The 20713-nt window shown below is 34.5% G+C and overlaps 1 long non-coding RNA gene across 1 annotated transcript in view; it reads left to right on the top strand.

Annotated features, from left to right (window-relative positions):
- Positions 1-20713, top strand: part of LOC102151150 — a 653134-nt gene that overhangs the window by 584346 nt on the left and 48075 nt on the right. The gene's annotated exons all lie outside the window — the stretch shown is intronic.

Here is a 20713-nt window from a genome sequence, read left to right as displayed (position 1 = left end):
CTTAGAAATGGCCTTTTAAAAACTTGCAGTATTACAAACTCAAACTTTTAGCTTCCATAAAGTGACACTACAAGTAAAATTGATCCCTTTGTGGCTATTGTTGGTTCATTTAGCATTTATGGTTCTCTCAGGTTGAAATAAGGACAGGACCAAGTGCAGTTTCCTAAAGCAAAGGGAGAGTAAGAACTAGAGGGACACTGCATACCAGCAATGCCTATTTTCTCAAACAGTGGATGACACAGAGGCCTTATATTGATAACCGCATCTTCCACTGATATGGGCATCAGGAACTATTGATAAGATCTTTAGATCACAACCATTCATATCAGGTGGTTTACACAGATAAGGAAACACTGAGGTTAAGTAACCTGCCTAGTATCAGAAAACTAGTAAGTATCAGAGCTATGACTTGAACCCACAAAGCTTGGCTCCAGAGTTTATTTATATTGCTCATCTTATATCCCAGAAAGTAATTTGCCTAGGTAACTAATAACCATATTTTTAGTTTTACAATGAGTAGAATGGCTCTTTGAGTAGCATTACCATGAAAAACATACTCTCTAAGGCTAATATTGTGAACATCCTTGACCAAAAAGGGAAAGTATTTACTGATTGGTGGTGTTACCATCATCCTTAGTGTTTTTGTTCCCTGGGAGGGTACTCTTTAAAGATGTGTGTGTGTGTGTTTGTGTGTATGTGTCTGGAGGATTTGCAATTAAACAAATATGAGAGAGGTAAGGAAGCAGGTGCTCCTGCTGGATGCCCCTTTAGGGTTATATTAATAGTGTCATTAATGCTCTAATGGTCATAAAGATAGATGTTCTTATGTCTTTATAGGAAGCATGGAGGCAAGCAGATAAGGGGAACAACATAAATCTAAAGAATAAAAGTATTAGCAGCTAACACTCAGCCACTGTGAATCAAGAAATAATAGTCTCTGTAAAGATCAGGGCATGGATATTTGTTTTTATTGAGTGGCACTTAGATTATTATGAGGTAGTGCTACTTATGTTCCTGTTGCCAACAGCATTTGTAAAATTGACAGTTTTACAGGGAGGATTGTGAGCAGCCATAAAAATATTATTTCTCTGTAGATAAAAGTTAATTCTGATTTCTGTCAACCCATGAAACATGGTTTAGGGTTTGATCAAAAGAGTCAGAACCAATGGAGTCTGGAATCCCATCTTGGTTGTTGACTTTTTAAGGTTGTGCAAGTATCAGACTATGTTCACTTTGACCTTACTTCCCTCTCTGACAGTAAGTTAAGAACCTAGAGATAGCTTAGTCTTTTATTCCTTTAAATGACCATTTATTTCATTGAGATGGCCATAAAGATATAAATATAGCAATTGTACTGGCTCCCATTGAACAGTGCATTTAAAAACAAAGCATTTTACAGTGGTGATTTTGGAGGAGAGAGGAAACACAAAGTGATAGAGTTCAATTTTTGACAAAATATGCATAATATATATGTTACGTTTCTGACTCATTGATACCATCATCAATATGTTTATATATGCAAGTTCACCTTTCCATATAGAAAAGCTTTCTGAGAAAGTTTGACTTATATGTATGTACTCTAGCTTTCTTGAGAGGATGGAAGAATATAAACCATAAGGATAAAAAGGAAAATGAAAGTATGGAGAATAATAAAACATGTGTGTTTGTGTGTTAGATAAGAAGGCATTAAAAAAAAAAAGAAGGCATTACTTTTATAATATAAAAAATGGAGTCAGATGAAAATTACAAAGAAAAAATCAGCATTAGAGTTTGTCAAAAAGGATAATGGAATATAGAGGAGAAAGAGAAAGATGTTAAATAAGATTACATTAAACTAGATTTTATTATTCATTTTACAAACATATATTGAGCTCCTACTATGTACTAGGTATAGATGCTTAAAATATATCAGTGGGATAAAACAGATAAAAAATTACAATCTTTATGGAGTTTAAGGTTTAACAAGAGGAGAAGAAAATAATAATAATAGTATAATAATCGTATAGAGTATTAAGAAGTGATAAATGGTATAGCAAAGATAGAGCAAGGGAAGTGGATATCGAAGAATTCTGAAATTAAGCACTTAGACACTGAATCTGGATTATATGAAGAAATAGACCTTGATATTTTTAACAGAATGTTGACGAGGATATCTAGGCAATAATAGTTCAAGGAAAATTGTTGATACCTATGGTGGTTAATTTTATGTGTCAATTTGACTGAGGTTAAGGGATGCCCAGGTAGGTAGCTCATAAAACATTTTGGGTATGTCAGTTAGGGGATCTGGAAGAGATCAGCGTTTGAATTGGCAGACTAAGTGAAGATGATCACTTTCACCAGTGTGGGTAAGCATCATCCAGTGTGCTGAGGGCTTACCTAGAACAAAAATGTGGAAGAAGGGTGATATCACTCTTTCTCCTTGAGCTAAGATATCCATTTCTTTTTCCTATAGATATTGGTGCTTCTGCTTTTTTCAGGCTTCAGGACTCAGACTGAATTATATCACTGACTTTCCTGGCTTTTAGGTTTGCAGGCAGCAGACCATAGGACTTCTTGACTTTCATAATTGTGTGAGCCAATTTTTATAATAAATATCTTTCTATATTTATATGTCTATGTCCATCCAGGCATCCATCTATCTGTGAGGAAAGAAGCATCCAGTAATAGAAGCTGCCTGTTAAGTACAAGATATTGGCTGCATAGACGCTAGTATGTCTAATAAAAGGTATGGGTAGAGATGTAATACAGGGTCTGTTACAATTCACCAACCCTATATAAGAGTATGTACTTTTGTTCAGGTTCGTGGTAATATATCACAATATAAAAAATACCTCATTTGTGATTATGAAAACTAGGGAAGGATGCTGGATTAAAGGCAGAGGTATTTCCCCTAACTCTTTTTCCAGTAAAGATCATGCTTTCAGAAAAGAAAGATATCTGGAAAGCCAATATTGAAGGGTTAGCATTTTATTATTTGCAATCTTGGTTTATGGTGTAAGACTCCTGGGCAAGGGGAAGGTACAGTACATATTGCAAAAACAAGAAAACTCTTTTGGGCAGAATATTGGAAGTGTTTCACTAAAATTTCAGAAGGAAAGAGAAGAAAACAGCTAATAGGAAGAACCATGAGACATAGAATAATTTCCTTTGGGGATTTCATCTCATTTTTGCAGAAATTAAGCAGAACATAAAGAGGGGAAAATGATCTATTCATGTCTATATATCCTTGCTGTATCATAAAAATATCTTAAACATTTTAATACTATCACAAGTATCAAAACTTGGTGTAGATAGTATGTTGCCTATGCCTGGGTGTATTCTAGTCAAGGTTCTTTGGGCATTAAGGAGAAGAGGACCACTCAACCAATGTAATAAACTTTAGGTTTTAAGGATACAAAGATTCGAAAAGCAGGGACTCAAAAATGGTTAAGTGTCACAGGAACTACAAAACTGGGTTACCTGACTCAGTCACTTATCTCTGTGTGTGTGTGTTCCATTTTCTTCTCTTTGCAGATTGACTTTGTTCTGTCCCCAAAATAGTGATTACCTGTTATGAACAGGGTCAGACCAGTATGACCTCTAGTTTGTCTCTACCCAGCTAACTGATCCAGTTTCTTACTGACTTGATTTCATAATCTCCAGAGACACATCTAATTAGAGCTAGTACATCTTTTCTTATCTTGTTATTGCCATCTAGAATTTTATCCCCATTTATTAAAAACAAGAAACAAGTTATTAGTATCTTTGTAGTTCACAGCCCCTTAAAATTACTCATAATTTTTATATGTATATTTACTCATTGTTTCTCAGGTATCTCATGATTTCAGATTGGTTCATTTTTCTTTCTGATGAACAGTTCTTTTTAAGTGAATACTAATTAGTAATGAACTCATAACATTTTGTATGCTTGAAAATTTATTTATGAACTTTTTATAGGGGGGAAATAGGCTTTCATTTTTGAATTATAGTTATCTCTGGGATGTGTCAAGAACCATGAAGGGTTTGAGACTTTAAGCCATTTTGCAAGCTAACAATTTAGCCTGCTGCCATTTTATGAACACTAATGGAAAACATGAGATTCCTGTATGGAGTCAAATAACTCACTGCACAACAGATAACATGAGATTCATATCCACATTGGGTCTCTCTGCCCAACCTCTCACAGCCTGTGGAAGTAAAGGAGAGTAGCTCAAGTGATTGCTGTACACACAGTGGGTCTATGTCTCAGATGAACACTGAACCTGAGAAATCCGCAGTGTTATAAGGGTTTGGTGCTGGTAATCTGCCCAAACTTTGTCCTGGAGGCAAAGGTTACCTGTTTTTACCCTGGTCAGGAAACAAACTGCCATGTTCTCTGGAGAGTACACTATTTCTGTCTTTCAAAGCTGTTTGCTACACAAATGTCCTTGAAAATATAGGACAAAAATGGTCAGTGTCTCTTTTCAAGGTTTACAGAAATTGAAGAGATCCATGGAAAATGGTCTCCCAAGGTTATGATTTCAGTTTTTGATTATGCTGTCTGACATTCATTTATTTTTATTCCTTTTCACATAATTTCTAGTATTTTCAATCTTATGTAGCTTAAGGTGGGTTTTTTGTTTGTTTGTTTTGCTGTTTGTTTGTTTAGAGAGAGAGAGCATGCATAAGCACAAGCTGGAGGTAAGGGGAAGGACCACCATAGAGAGAGATAGAGAGAGAGAGAGAATCTTAAGCAGGCAGTCCAGAGCCTGACTTGGGGCTTAGTTCTCCAACCCTGAGATCACAACCTGAGCTGAAATCAAGAGTTGGGTGCTTAACTGACTGAGTCCCCCAGGTCCCCCCGTAGATACAATTTTTTTATTTTTAAACTTGATGTTTTGCAATTTTAGTATGTTTAACAGAGTAATTATTTCTATTTTTTCTAGTGTTGGCTGAAAATATGTCTTTCCTATGAAAAGTTCTTTTTTAAATTTAAATTCGATTAATTATCATATAATGTACTGTTAGTTTCAGAGGTAGAGGTCAGTGATTCATTAGTCTTATATAACACTCAGTGCTCATTACATCATGTGCCCTCCTTAATGTCCATTACCTAGTTACCTCATCCTTTGGCCCCCCCCTCCTCTCCAGCGACCCTCATTCGTTTCCTATAGTTAAGAATCTCTTATGGTTTGTCTCCTCCTCTGATTTCATCTTGTTTAATTTTTTCCTCTCTTCCCCTATGATCCTCTGTTTTGTTCTTAAATTCTACATATGAGTGAGACCATATGATAATTGTCTTCTGAACAATTTAACAACTTTTATTAAAAGGTTCTTTTCATAAGAACTTTTATGAAAAGTTCTTTTAACAATTTAACAACTTTTATGAAAAGTTCTTAAATAGCCAAGTGATAAAGGTCTGGGCTAGATTCTTCTTCATTTCTTCTTGTCTTAGTGTCTGTCTGTCTCTCTCCGTTGTGTGTGTGTGTGTGTGTGTGTGTGTGTGTGTGTGTGTATGAATATATGAAGAAATCAAATTCCAAGGATGAAAGCCACCAGGCTTTTATTGCTTGGTTATTGTCTCACTTGAAGCCAAAGCCGTTCCTGTCTATGATGCATTAGCCATTGTAGACAATCTCTGTATTTAAAAAAAGCACTGCCTGCTGGTTATCAATGCTACCTTAACCACTCACACTCTTAGTAAATATTTTGAAATTCTTTCCATTTGTGTTTGCTGCTATGGTGTTGGTCTTTCCTGAATGCTTGACTCTATGATAAGAACTAGAAGGTCATTAGATGGGGTGATGAGTGGAGGGATACCTTCGCTCATCCTAACTATTTTGTTCCCAATATCAATCATATTAAAAGCTAACACTTGGTTTTTACATTAAACTTGTTCCCATTCGAGCATTTTTTCCTCCAACCTGATAATATGCAATGTTGCATTAGGGAAAGGAGAAGGAAAGCTCTGATAATCTTCATTAGAAGTAATATAATAGATTGACTACTGTTCTAGACTCTTAGAAACATTTGCCCTTAAACAATGTTTGAGTAATTCTTCATGGATGAGTAAGACATTTTAAGGAAAAAAATAGCCTTAGTTTTAACTAATGAAAGCTATTTGGTAGAGTCTAAGAGTAATTTGCTAAGTAGTAACCTGCAGGCATCAAAGAAGTAATTTTCCTTATAAATTGTCTGAATTCCTTTCAAAAGGGTATTCAGACAGTCTCTTTAAACTGAAGTAAAAGTAATAGTTATTAACCTTTTATGGGGTATCTTTTAGAATGTTTTTAAAATTCGAACATCTCAGAAATAATCATATGCATATCTGTAAAAATATTGTGTAAAATTCCAAGGTAGGGAGCAGGTTGCACAAGTTCACTGTAATGTATCACAGACTCAGTAGTCACTGGTTTTTCTTCCTTCCATCTTACATACTAGTCATATTGACTACTCAATGATTATGATGCATCCTGAACTTTTTTGACCCCCTACCTTTGCCATGATCTTTCAATAGTTCCAAGTGACAGGGTTATTATTCTTATGAGCCAAGATCACTTGGTAAATGCTCTGTTGGTTGTACATGATTTAAATAAGCTACAGTAGAATCCCTGAAACAACAAATGTATGGGTATACTTCTGGATTGGCAGTAAGACTCATGAGACATAAATGAAGAGGCATGAATCTAAAACTACAGTTATTTAGCTTTTTAGAAGTAGACAAAACAGGAAATCCAGGAAGTACAATATCTTCACCTCTTTGGGAGACCTGACAGGTACTCAAAAATGCAGCTTTTTTTTGTCTTCTTATATGTATGGCTGCCATGGTTGAGAACCAAAGAATGTGTAGATCTCCCTGACCTATAGTGTAGAAGGCCATAGCCCCTCTGCCCACCAATTTTATAAACCATTGAGGTTGAAGGTTTGCCTGTCAACTCATATCTCCCCCAACCCCGTGCAGTGACACACTATGAAGATATAAACAACAATCTTCATTTGTCTTAAGTAGTGTTTCCAAGAAAAATTTTCTAGGATCCCTATATTACCCCAGGCCTAGTATTAGCCCTTTATTCACACTGCCCCTTGACCTCTAGTAGATTTTAATGTTAGATTGGCACACTAGTATGGAACAGTACCATAGTGTTACGTTCATTCATTAAAGTTTACAGTGCAATGTGGATTATAAAATAACAGCTAATTGTAGTAAAATACAGAATTTAATCAGTAATATAGGAGATGTCTAAATTAAATGCATCAGTTTGACTCTGATGAGGTTGATTGAGGAGATATAATTAAACCTTCTTGAAGAAGATAGCATTTGAGTAGGGGTTCCGAAAAAAGGCTACATTTGCCTGACTTATTTTTTAATTTTTATTTATTTATCTTTAAAGATTGTATTTATTTATTTATTTATTTATTTATTTATTTATTTATTTATGAGAGTGCAATAGGGAGGAGCAGAGAAATGAACTGTTTCATTTATTAATGTGGAAATCAGCCCCACAAAGTTTCCTCAAAATATGTCTAATCTATGGAGCAAGTACAAAATTTTAAAGTGTCTTCCATATGTGCTAGGTATGATGTTGAAGTAGGTTTAGTTTTGTGTGAGGAGACTGAAAGGAAAACTAACATTTCTCCTGGACCTAGTATATTTCAGGCACTGTGCTAAATAATTACAAGTGCTATCTTTATTATCTCTAACTTTATAGTAATTCTGTGCGGTCAATATTGTGTCCATCTAAGTTGGAGACCCTAAAACTCAGAGCCATCAGAGTGTTGCCCAAGCACTCACGTCTCTAAACACTAGAGTCAGGATGTTAACCAAAGTCTAATTGAATTCAATTAAAAAGATAAATTTTTCACCAATATACTGTGGTGCTGAGACTACTTTGTAAGAGGTGCCTACACGAAATACAAGGTATTCAGGAGGGATAAAAATAATTTTGGAGATTAATGACAGCATGTAAGAAAAAACATTGAATGAACTAGGGATTATTAGGGGTGAGTTGCTAGACATGAATAATAATACTCAGGCTCACTCTAAGTTCTGAGCCAACTGAGATGAAGTGTAAGGATTTGGATGAAGGATGGAATACATCCAGTATCAGTGTTATTATCCAAAGCACACAGCTTGCTGTTCATGTTGAATGTGAGAATGTAGCTTGGATCTAAGGGTGAAGAAAGGCTTTCAGTGTTCTCCTTTATGGAGTTGATTCCCTTAGCTCATCCAAATTCAGACTGAGCAGTTCAATAACAGTAATTTCTTATAGTCAGGAGCATTGTGGAGGTCTTTAATGGTGAGCTTGCCATGTAGGTAGAATTGAAGAGAATATCTGCCATTTATAGGGATCCTTGTCATCTGAGAAAGAAAGCTCTGAGAGGCCAAGACACATATCATCAGTAAACTTTGGAATATTAACTCTGACCATTAGAAAGGAGTGAATATTAGGATGGATTGCCTGTGCTAATCACTTTCTTTGCTTGGAAGAAAGAGGAAGCAGAGAGATGTGAATAGAGAGAGACCCCAAAATTGTGTTTCCTGTACTCATCTCTGCTGAAAAAAATAAAATAAAATTATCTGTATGTTACCCTATGGGTGAAGGAATGCTCCCCTTTCCCCATTCCTGCAACTCACAGACATAAAAGGAAAAAACAAAAATGAGAGGGGGAAAATAGCAGCTGCTTTCAATTATTTAAAAGGCCCAAATGTGGTAAAAGAAAAGGCCTCATTCAGAAGACAAATGTTGATAAGTTAAGGCAAGCCAGAGTTCTGCTTATTACAATAAAGACTTTTCCTGAATTAAAGCTAGCCATTAGTAGAACGAGCTGCTTCAGTGTTGCATTAGCAAAGACTTATGCCAAAATAGCTCATAATTAATGTTCCAATGACCAGCAAACTCAAGAAGACTTCTTCTAATGAAAACCTTGACTCCTTATTTATCTCTAATACTTGAGAGTCTTGACTCTTCCTACTTCTTTAATACTCAAATTGCTTTTCATCTTTTTAAAAGTCAGTAGAGTCATTTATCAGAAGCATTAAAGTAAAAGCTGATGACCATTTTTTCTCTCAATTAATGCAGAGCACATAGTTTTCTGACATTGCAATAGAGAGACTAAGTTATTTAAAAAGTTCATCCCTCATTAGCATTAGAACCTAAATATTAGTGAACTATAACATGCAAATACTTTACCACTTTCCACTGTGAATTGAGAAAATATTGTACCATGATGACTTTTATGTCTTTTTCAAATCCAAGTCTATGTGTAGTGATTTTCCAGTTGTACAGAAAGATACTATAATAACCAAGTGGCTTTTAGCTTTGAGTAGTAGGAAACTCAAATTGATTTAAACAATAGAAAATTCGCTTTCTCACAAAACAGCAAGTCCAGACATAAGGCAGTTCCAGAATTTGTTGATTCAGTGGCTCACCAATCCTGTCATAGACTCAGGTTCTTTTCTTCTTCCCTGATTTTTCCATTGTGTGTCCAGCTTTATCCCTGGGCTGTTCCTCCCCTGGCTTCCAGATGACTGAGGCAGGTTCAGATGCTTTACTGGCCTATAGGAACTCTGCCAGGGATCACTTTGGGAAGAAGGAAGTCTGAGTGAATAACAGTTTAGGCTTTTTTTTTGTTTTGTATATAATTTTATCTAGATTAAGTACCCATTCTCATATTCTATATACTTTGATCAAAAAAAAATATTCACAGAGTTTATCTATTACAGGAATATTTTGAAGGCCACTTTACATAGGATATGTAAGAAATAACTTGTGGTTTTATGAGCCACTCTGTTTCCATTATTAAAATTAATTTGCTTTCGGGATGCCTGGGTGGCTCAGTGGTTGAGTGTCTGCCTCTGGCGCAGGGCCTGATCCCGGAGTTCTGGGATCAAGTCCCACTTCAGGCTTTCTGCATGGAGCCTGCTTCTCCTCCCTCTTCCTATGTCTCTGCCTCTCTCTGTGTGTCTCTCATGAATAAATAAATAAATTATTTTAAAAATTTAATTTACTTTCAATTTAAAAAATTAATTATCTAGTACCATTATTTGAAACATCTGCATCCCTGCAACTGAAACCAAGACAAAAACCTGAATTTTCACATTTTTCTTTAAAAAATTAATTCAGAGATGTTTATTATTATTTGAAAAATGTTACATTAGTAAAAAAAATTTAAGAATGAATATGCAGAGTTAATTAAATGCTCATTATAAAATAAAATGTGAGCAATGTTATTTGAATTTTATTTCAGAAATATGATTATTTGTATTTTTTTCCTAAGTAATTATACTCTTAATTATCAAATTCCTTTAAATATACTTAAATGTGCTCAATTTCCATATATTATAATCAGGCTTTACATTTACCATCAATTTTTATGTGAGTGAAATAACACACACACACATACCATAGAAACCCAGGAAAATATATAGTGCAATATTAAATAAAAAGTTATTAATATCTGCCTATATTTTATAATTTCATGCATTTTAATAAGTTTTGTGCTATCTATCCTCTCTTACCATTAGCTCACTGAGGACAAGGCTATGTTGCACACAGAGTGCCTAGCACAGTGCCTGACCATGAGAATTTCTTTATCATTAGAGTAGTCACTACAACTTATTAAACACATTTTTAATAGCAAGCATTTATAAAACAAAACCAGGCTTTGTGCCAAGACTTTTGAGTATCTCATCCTTACAGCAGCACAACTATTATTTTTTCCAGCTTTATTTGAATATAATTGACATACAACAATTGTGAGTTTAAAGTGGCTGACCATCAGGATGACCCAGACTCCTTCAATCTTACTGCTTCCCCATCCTCAATTTCCATTTTGTAATCTAAAATGTCTGCTGAGTTCAGGCCATCATGACTGCATTACAGCCATCAGGAAGGAGAAAGGATGAACCCTTCCATAGTGATGATTTCTGGAAACTTTCAGGTTTCTTTGACCAGAGCTTAGTTATATAGCCAAGCCTAGTATCAAAAGAGGCTGGGAAATGTACCCTTCATTCCAGGATACCCATGTGCATAGTTAAAAATTGGGGGTTATATTACTAAGGAAGTCAGGGAACACGGATAATGGCAAATAAAGTTTATGCCACCAACAGAAAGGAAAGATATTAAACACTTTCTAGATAGAAGTGTACAAACTTTTATTTGTTGTTAATGTTTCTTTTCTTTGCTATTTTCCTTTTTTTCTCCTCCTTCTTTGTGCTCTTATTTTTAATGAGGACAATATGCACATATTTAAAGACTAAGGAGAAGTATCTAATAAAAAGGCAGACATCTAAAATCCAGACGATGGGAGCACCTTGATGGTTCAGTTGGTTAAGGGTCTGCTTCGGCTCAAGTCATGATCCCAGGATCCTGGGAATGAGCCCCACATCTGGCTCCCTGCTCGGCATGGAGCCTGTTTCTCCCTCTCCCTCTGCTGCTCCCTCTGCTTGTGCTCTCTTGCTCTCTCTGTCAAATAAATTAATTAAATGTTTTTAAAAATAAATAAAATATAGATAATGTATTGATGTAGACTGGCATCACCTATGTCCTTGAATTTCAGTTAACATTTGAAACAAATCCTGACTATGAGATCTGTTTTTTGTGCTGCTTCACTGCCAAATACTCTTTCCCAAGACACTCATATACAAGAACTTTATTTTGCTTATTATCCCATGCTCAGTTTGATTCACTCTAATTTTAACAAAGAGAAAGACTCTCACAATTTTATTGCTAGTTTAATGTGCTTCACTGGTGCACGTTGTTTTCTTCTAATCACTATTTAAGAAATATAACTAAAATAATCTGATGCCTGTCAAGGTAGTCAGACAATTACTATGGAGTACTATCCTCTTCTAGCTAGAAAGGATTATATAATATTATAAGTAATTAATAGTTGCTATAGGAGAGAAGATCCCATGGTTAGAACTCACCATTTTATTTTTCATAAAATGGTGCACAGTTTGGGTCTTTAACTTCAGCCTGGAAAACATACCTACAAACTGTAGGTACTGCATGCCTAGATTGGTACCTAATGGCTACATTAGAGCTGCTACAAATTAGCAGGTTCAGACATGGAACCCTGAAACCCAAAGCCTCTAAAATACCACCTTCTGGAGGCCAAAGATGCTGCTAATTGCAAAGAAGTAGAAGGTTAACCCTCATAATCTTTCCACCTAAACTGTGCTAGGGATAGTGTTGATAGATATCTCCATTCAGGCATGAGATCCATTGCCAAGGTAGGATAGGGTTTGGGAACAGATGTTCTGGTGCTTTTTGGACTTAGGATGTTAGGCACTAATAGTCACATACTAGGCAAAATATTTTTCTTGGTGTAAATGATAGAAAGTTAGGAGTGGGTGGTGCTGGGTCACTTATTCATCATGAAGAAATGTCCTATGTTAGTGTAAATAGGCCCATCAGAAGTCCTGGATTGTTCTGATCATTCAAGCTGATTAATAGAAGCCAGTATTACATCCTGGGTAGAGGGATATGGGTTCTCCCAAATACAATTCCTTTGGAGTAATAAGGAAGGTTGAGTAATATGTGAAGATTATAGCCAATAAATGAAAATGTACTCACAGTAGCAGTGGGACTGGATAAGCACAATAGAGGACAGAATTACCCAGTCTTCAACAGCTCTCTAGTCTTAGAATTTGGGAGACTAGACATATTCAAGTCAGAATATGTTGAAATGGGGAGGAAGTAACCCCTAGACGTCCTGATCCTGCACCTGTTCCTCCTATTGATCAGTTTTCTGATTGCATGACCTCAAAATCCCAAACTTTTTGGCTAATGACCTTCTAGTGTGGCTGGAAATCTGTAAAAATGTGTTCTTAAAAGTCAGTTCCATTGGCTGAAAGCAGACTACTAAAACTTGAAGAGGTCTTTGCCAGCTGCAGAATGAACATCAGCAGTTTTAAGTCCTGGGCAATGTAAGATAAAATATATACACTGACTCCTATAACCTTGAGGGTTATGTTGGAATTTTTATCGTTTATAACTTTACAACAGGCAGAAGAACAGAGAGGGTCAGAATAGATGGAGTTGAAATTAATATCACCTTTCATATGTGTTTTTTTTTTTTTTTGGAAATTTATGGTCACCAAGTTAAAAGTAATAATTTTTGAGGTAATGAGAAATTGTTTGGAAATTAGGGATGGTCACCGATATCGGTGACCAGGAGTGGATTCTGATAAACTACTGTCTGGCCTTTTGCACTGAACATCAGATTGGCTTGATGATGCATTAAGAAATTAAATGTTGCAAGATATGTTTATGATGCAACAATTTATATATGTGACAATACAGGGAACTTTTGAGTGTTGATGGGCTTGCTCTAAGGAAACTGTTATAAAAACCAGAAGTCACAGATCTGCACCCTTCTAATTATGTGGCTTCCTTGATCACCAACCTTCAGGCACAACTCCAGTAAGAACAAATGCAGTCACATGGTCAGCCTCACACACTGCAACTTTTCATTTTTATTCTTGATCGCCAGCACAACCCTTACCCTGCTGCTTTACTTGTTTGCCAATAACCTAAGAAATAGTAACATTAGTGGAATCTGAGCTTACTAATATTTGAAGATAACATATGTCAATGTGGAAGCAATGACTTCCATACGGATCTTCTCAGTGACCAAAGCAGCAAAATAGCATATTATCAAACATCACAGGTGCTCCACAGAGCAAGAGAAACGAGATTTTTTTTAATCTCTTGACATTTTTGTATGATAATATTCTTTGTAATATACGAAGAGATCTGACAAAGTCAGTTGAGTTTTTCAATGGTGTCAGTTTGCCGAAAGTAAATGAAAATCCAAAGGTGACTTCCCTAAAATAAATTTTATCACATTTTATACTGAAGATAAATGCCATAGAAGAAATAATAAGCAATTAATGATTCCAGAGCAGATGACAGTTGAGATGTTGCTGCTTGAACTTTCTTCTGTTCCAAGCCAAAAATCTAGCTTAACAATGTAAATGATACCTGCCTAACCAATGTTCCATAATATAGACCTTCTTAATTTTTTCACCAGGTGAGAAACAAATTTTCAGGATTTTTTATGATGAGAAATCCACATTTTTAAATCAAGTTTCTTTTCTGAGTAATAGCTCCACACTAACCCAAAGTGTTTTGGGAATGGGCAAAGCAAAAGTGCCCTTTAGTTTTGATACCTTCATGTTCACATTGGCAAGAACTTGTCACAGGAAAAATATATTGGAGTATTTATATTTTATCACATTTAGTAGTGAATGGAAAACCAATTAACATAAAAGTTTTATCATATTTTCCTATACACTTTTCTCTTATTCTAATTTCAGTGTAAAAATAGAGGATGTGTATAAAATAATGATGGCAAAATTTATCATTATTTACTGCTTCATAGGCTTTTTAGCTTATTTTTATTTAGAAAAGGTTTTATAGAGATATAATTAACATACACATTGCACATTGCTCCCCTTGCAATTCCTGCCCCTTCTCTATCAAACAACCACTGATCTGCTTTCTGTTACTGAAGATTAATTATCCTATTCTAAAAATTTTGTAAAGATCAAAACATTCAGCGTATACTCTGACTTCTTTCAATCAGGTGGATTTTTAAAACTTTTTTAAAATTTAAGTTCAGTTAAATTAAAATTTAAGTTCAGTTAAAACCAATATATTATTGGTTTCAGAGGTTGAAGTCAGTGATTCATCAGTCTTATATAATACTCAGGGCTCATTATATCACATGTCTTCCTTAATGTCCATCACCCAGTTACCTCATTCCCCCCCTACCCCCTTCGCCTCCTGCAACTCTCAATTTATTTCCTGTGATTAAGAGTGTCTTAAGGTTTCTCTTCCTCTCTGATTTCCTCTTGTTTAATTTTTCCCTCCTTTCTCCTATGATCCTGTTTTGTTTCTTAAATTCCACATGAGTGACATCATATGATAATTGTCTTTCTCTGACTGACATATTTTGCTCAGCATAATACCGTGTAGTACTATCCATGTTGCTGCAAATGGCAAGATTTCATTTTTGATGGCTAAGTAGTATTCCATTGTGTATATATTATATATATACATATATATTTACCACATACACACACACACACACACACATATATATATACCACATCTATATTTTGAGATTCATCCAGTTTTGTATATGTGTCAATCATTCTTTTAATACAAAGAACTATTCCATTTTATGGGTGAATCATGCATTGTAGTATTGCATGTTTCCCTTCAGAAACTTGTGGCTGTCCTTATCTCTGTTTCTTTTTATGTAACATGTCTTTTCTGTTGGTTTGTTTGATTAGTTTTAAGGTTTTATCATGAGTTTTAAGCAATTCGATTGTGATTGCCTTCGAGTAGTTCTTTTCATGTATCCTGTCTTTATTGAGTTTTTTTGATCTGTAGGTTTATAATTTCCATCAAACTGAAAAATTGTCATCATTGTTTCTACAAAAAAAAATGAATGTCTCTTTCCCTTTTCTAGTTTTTCAGGACTCCATTACATGTATATAAAGCAACTTAAGTTTTAACATTTTAATGCATATGTCTCTATCGTGAATTATTCAGTATGAAATCACATGAGTACTATCTGTCTGTTCAATTAGTCTTATACCATCCTACATGCATTTAAAGTAAATTTTAATTTATTATATTTGCAAAATCAATTTTTAAAAGTATAGACTTAAAACATGTTTATTTGATTTTCCATTAAGTCTAATTGATCTCATAAAATTCTTTTTTAGCATATGATTGAAAATCTATTGATTTAATGTATCAAAATTTTACATCCTAAATATAATCCTAAATATAAGCTTGGGGATTATGGCATTTTTGTGTCTTTCCATACTGTTCAAAAATATTAAAATAACAACGAAATATTTTTGCATTCACAATTTTAAATATGGTGTTGTATGCTTGGAATGTTGCCAACTAATTATACAGAAGTGGCTAACATTAGAAGATATATAAATGTATATTATTTTGGCCTTCCACCCTCTGAAACTGGAGGAGGTATGTGGCCATCATGATATAGTTATATGAAAATGTTCCATTAACATTTTGGTAAGATAGTAACAGTATGAAAACATTTTAGAAATATGGATCATATAGAGATATAGTGAGATATATTATAGGAGTTTTTAAATATATTTTTCTTCCACTGGCCCTCGCTAACCTAGGCTTATAGGACTTTATATAAGAATTGATAATAGACTCTATAAACTGGAAGACCTAAACTCACTTTCCAAACCCCTTCTAACTGTTTCAAAGCTAAAATACAATTTTTTTTTTCATCCTTTCTGAAATTAGAAGTTGCCATAAGACACAGTGAAATTTAAAGGCTGGTCTCTACCACCACCACCTCTTCTCCTTACTCCTTCTTTCTGTCGGGAAGAGGCTGTCAAGGCTTAAAAGTGAGCAGCCATTACTAAGCATGCTGACAAAGAAAGATAGAAGAAGTTTATTTCCGAAGGCATTGCTAAGCTTCTATAGCAACCATTCCTTGGTGCATGAGTTAAATAGATTTTTGCAAAACCTGGTACAGGTTTTCTTTTGCTTGGGGCCAAATGCATTCCTAGCTGATACAGGAACAGTAACATTAAATCTGCTTTTGCATTGGCTTTTATCTTGGATTAAATTTCATAAAAGCTTCTATATCTGCTTAAGAATAACAACATGTGCTTGGTGACTTGGCTCTGGTTTGACCTACTGTCTGGGGCCTTGAATGCACACTTCAATTGTCTCTCTTCAGCAACAAGAGAAAGCTGTGTGCACTTCTGTATTATATAATGTCTTATAATGAGACAGAATATGGTGCACAAAAGTCACTTATGTCTTCACTATACACTAGGGAAATTCATAGGTATTGATATAAGATCTAGTTTTTCATATACATTATGTGTGCTGTACATGTGATCATTTATAGGTGTGTAATTGTCACTATTCAGTGATGAAACCCGGGGGCAATTTCCAACTCTGGAGAGTCATATTACTGTAATCTAAGTCCTTAGATGGTAATATTTAAGCCTTTCTTGTGTTCACAGTTTCAGCTGCTTCTGGCTAATGAATGACAACCAAGTGGTTGATAAGCAGTCTCTGTCATCATTGTGCTCCATCACCTCAATCTGATGGCTTCACATTGCCTTTTGTGGAATTCTGTATTTGTTTCATGGAGGCTGGAGTGCCCTCCCCAGACCTGTAGGGCTCCAGAGACCTAAACCTTTCTTAAACATTACTACTCTTCTAAAAATTTGATTTATGTGCTAAACTTCTTTGTAACAGTTTAGAGGAAAAAAAAGGATTTCATAATCAAAAAACCTTTTTTTAAATTTGAAAATTGAAAGCTTTGCGCATACAGAATAATGTGCCTAGAAGAACACTGAAGACCCTCCATTAACTCTCTTCCCTTCCCAGCATCAGTTTATCATGCTGTGTTGTACTTTCATGCTCTAATATCAGACTTGTAATTTCCTAAATTTTATGGCTCAGAGATCTTAAACAGTCTCAATTTTAGATTAAGGCAGTGGTCTATCCTTCAGTCAATCCTTTCATCCATTCCTTGTAACAACCCTCAAAGTCATGTGTTAGAATTTTATTTTACATGCATATACTTGCTTTCTCCTTACATGTTTCACATGCTACTTCCCCATGAAACTTAGAATTCATTATTCACTTATTCTGCACTTTCCCTGAGCCTAAATTATCCTAGGTACTGAAGATACAAGTGGATGTCTTTAACAAGTTCACCTTCCAATGAGGAAAAAGGTCCAGGAATTTATATAAATATTTTTAAAACTTCCCAAGAATGCTAATTTGCACAGGTTTTAAAAATCACATGTGGACTACATCAGAATCCCTAAATAATTTTATGGAGTGCTTCTTGTAGATGTAGAATTCCTGCCATACTATGCTGCTTTGTTCATAAACCCATGCCCACCACTATCTTTTAGAATATGAAAGAGCCTCACAAACTTTCTACTCAAAATCCACATTTTCCCATGAGAAACTTGATGAGAGGTAGAATGGTATGGCCAAGATGGTTACTCTGGTACTGTTATTTCACAGTTCTTCTAAATCCCAGGGTAATCCTCTTTTATATGAAAGTAAAAGAACATCCTTTTATAAAATGTTTACTGTTACACACATACACCCTAATGGAAACCACAAATGTCTTCAATCCTATTAATTTTCTACATTTTCTTTCACACTTAGCTTTTTATTTTCCATTTTCTTTTCATAGGCAGTGTCTGGAGATGCACAGTTATCACACTGTCATGGTATTTTATTTTCAAAACCATATTCTGGCATCATTAATTTTCCCTACCATACTAGCTACTCAAGGATACATTTCAAAATATGATTTTCAGATGGGACCACCCTGTGGCACTGCTGTCAAAATCCTTTTCTAAAGGTTTAAAGGTCAAGAGCAAATCATAAGCTGCAATTAAGAGTATTCTGGTGGTAGATATGTTTATGGCATTGGTTATGGTGATAGTTTCATACTTATCTCCAGATCAAGTTTGATGCATTAAAAATGTACAACTTTTTGTATGTGAGTCATACCTTGATGAAATATTGTTTTTTCTTTAAAAAAAAGGAATAAAATTCAAGAAGCTTATAGACATCTTTATATTCTATGAGCTAGTGACTTTATACTTTGTACCAGGGCACAAATTTTCAATAAACGTTCTTCATAATCACATTATTATTTAATAAAACTTGAGAGGAAAATATAAAAATAAAAGCTTTAAAAAATAATATTCCTACCTATCTTCTAATTGCCCACAGTTGTAACAACACCAACAGCGGAAGTCTGGGGAGTACTTTTAATTTACACACTGTGTTTATAAAAAATCTCTCATTTGTTTTTCACAACACTTTCTACAGGGGAGCAAATATGTTTAGAGGATACAATGACTTGCCCGAAAGGCCACTGCTAGTAAGTTCTCAACCAGTGATTAGATCTAAGATTTTTGGTTGGCAACTTTAGGATCTCATGTATATTATAGGAGTCCATTATGGGAAATCAGAGTGCATTTTCACATTGAATATAATAGTGATTGGTGTTCTTTGGACAGATCTGCTGCTTTTTCTTGCAATACAAGTGGATGATAAAGCTTTCATAAACTATGGAAATAATTTTAAACTACTAATGTTACATAAAACTAATGAATGGATAGGCAAACTAATCATTACATGTTCTTAGATTTGTTGTTATTGCCAAAGGAATAGTGCTAGCATCATATTTGTAATAATTTTAAGCATATTAATTTTATAGTCATATATTAAATTATTACTAAAGATATATGGGTATTGAATCATATTGCATTGATTTCACATTTCCATACAGATAAGGGTGTAATTGCATTAAGTCTTTCGGTTTTCTTTTGCGATAATATACCAATTCATTCAGGAACATCCATGCATTTCTAATATCTAGTCATATCATAACAAAACTACACTATAGAAACCACAGCTTTATTTGAATTCAAGATAGCATTCTCACTCTATAATAGCACAGAAAAGAGTAAAAAGAGAAGGGCCTAGCTTTCAGGATAGGGACTATATATATATATATATATATATATATATACACACTTTATTGTCTTGTATTGTGTGTGTATGTATAAACTTATATAATACAATGTATACTTTGATTATAAATATAAAAACATAATATGTATAAATATAATATATATAAAGTACACACAGATGTATTCATTTGTATAATAAGTTACATGTAAATATATGTGTTGATTCTAGAGAAAATGGAAGGGAAGTTGAGGATGAATCCAGGCAAGCCATAGCCTCTGATTTTTCGGTGTGGCATATAAGAAAACCTTCTTTCCTTAGGAAAATTTAAGTTATATGTTCACATTCTGTTGCTGCTGATTTCTAGCTCGGTTATAAGAAACCATTTTAAGTCTTGGAATCTGAGTTTCTGAAACTAGAAAATCAGAAATGTGTATTGGATCAGAAATATTCAGTCTATCTGCTTCTTTCTCTCTCTCAATGATGTGCATACCTACCTACCTACCTTGTGATAAGGAATCATTTCAACATGAAATATTACATGCACCCTCAAATTGTTTCATTGGCTCAATTTTCCTTTGTCTTTCCCCAAATCCATCAGTATCCCTTATTCTCTTGCAGGCTTTTTATTTTTCTCAAGTCCCTTCTTCAGGATGTGTGTGTATGTGTATACATCCCTCGCTTTTTTTTTTTTAAGATTTTATTCATTTATTCATGAGAGACACAGAGAGAGAGGCAGAGGCAGAGGCAGAGGGAGAAGCAGGCTCCATGCAGGGAGCCCGATGTGGAACTCAATCCTGGGACTCCAGGATCACCCCCTGGGCTGAAGGCAGATGCTCAACTGCTGAGCCACCAGGCATCCTTACATGTTACACTTTTGATTACAATTTCATTTTATTCATAAATTTGATTGAGGAGAATTGATATTTTTAGTTATGGAGTTATAGCACATTTCACATTAATTATATCTTCTTTGATATTCTTCACTAAAATTTTATGATTTCCATATGATACTTACATGTTTCTTGTTGAATGTTTTCCTAATCATATTTTAATATGTAGGTGTTTAAAATTGTTTTTGCAATTGGATGCTTTTTGCATTATATATTTTATGTTCATTTAATTTTATTTTTATCAACATAATTAAATTAGTGTTATTAATTTCAGGTATATGATATAATGATTCAGTAATTCTATACATTACTCTGTGCTCATCACAATAAGTG

The sequence above is a fragment of the Canis lupus genome, chromosome 17 (assembly GCF_011100685.1).
Source record: "Canis lupus familiaris isolate Mischka breed German Shepherd chromosome 17, alternate assembly UU_Cfam_GSD_1.0, whole genome shotgun sequence".
Classification (NCBI taxonomy): domain Eukaryota; kingdom Metazoa; phylum Chordata; class Mammalia; order Carnivora; family Canidae; genus Canis; species Canis lupus.
This window is presented reverse-complemented; position numbering and strand designations above follow the sequence as displayed.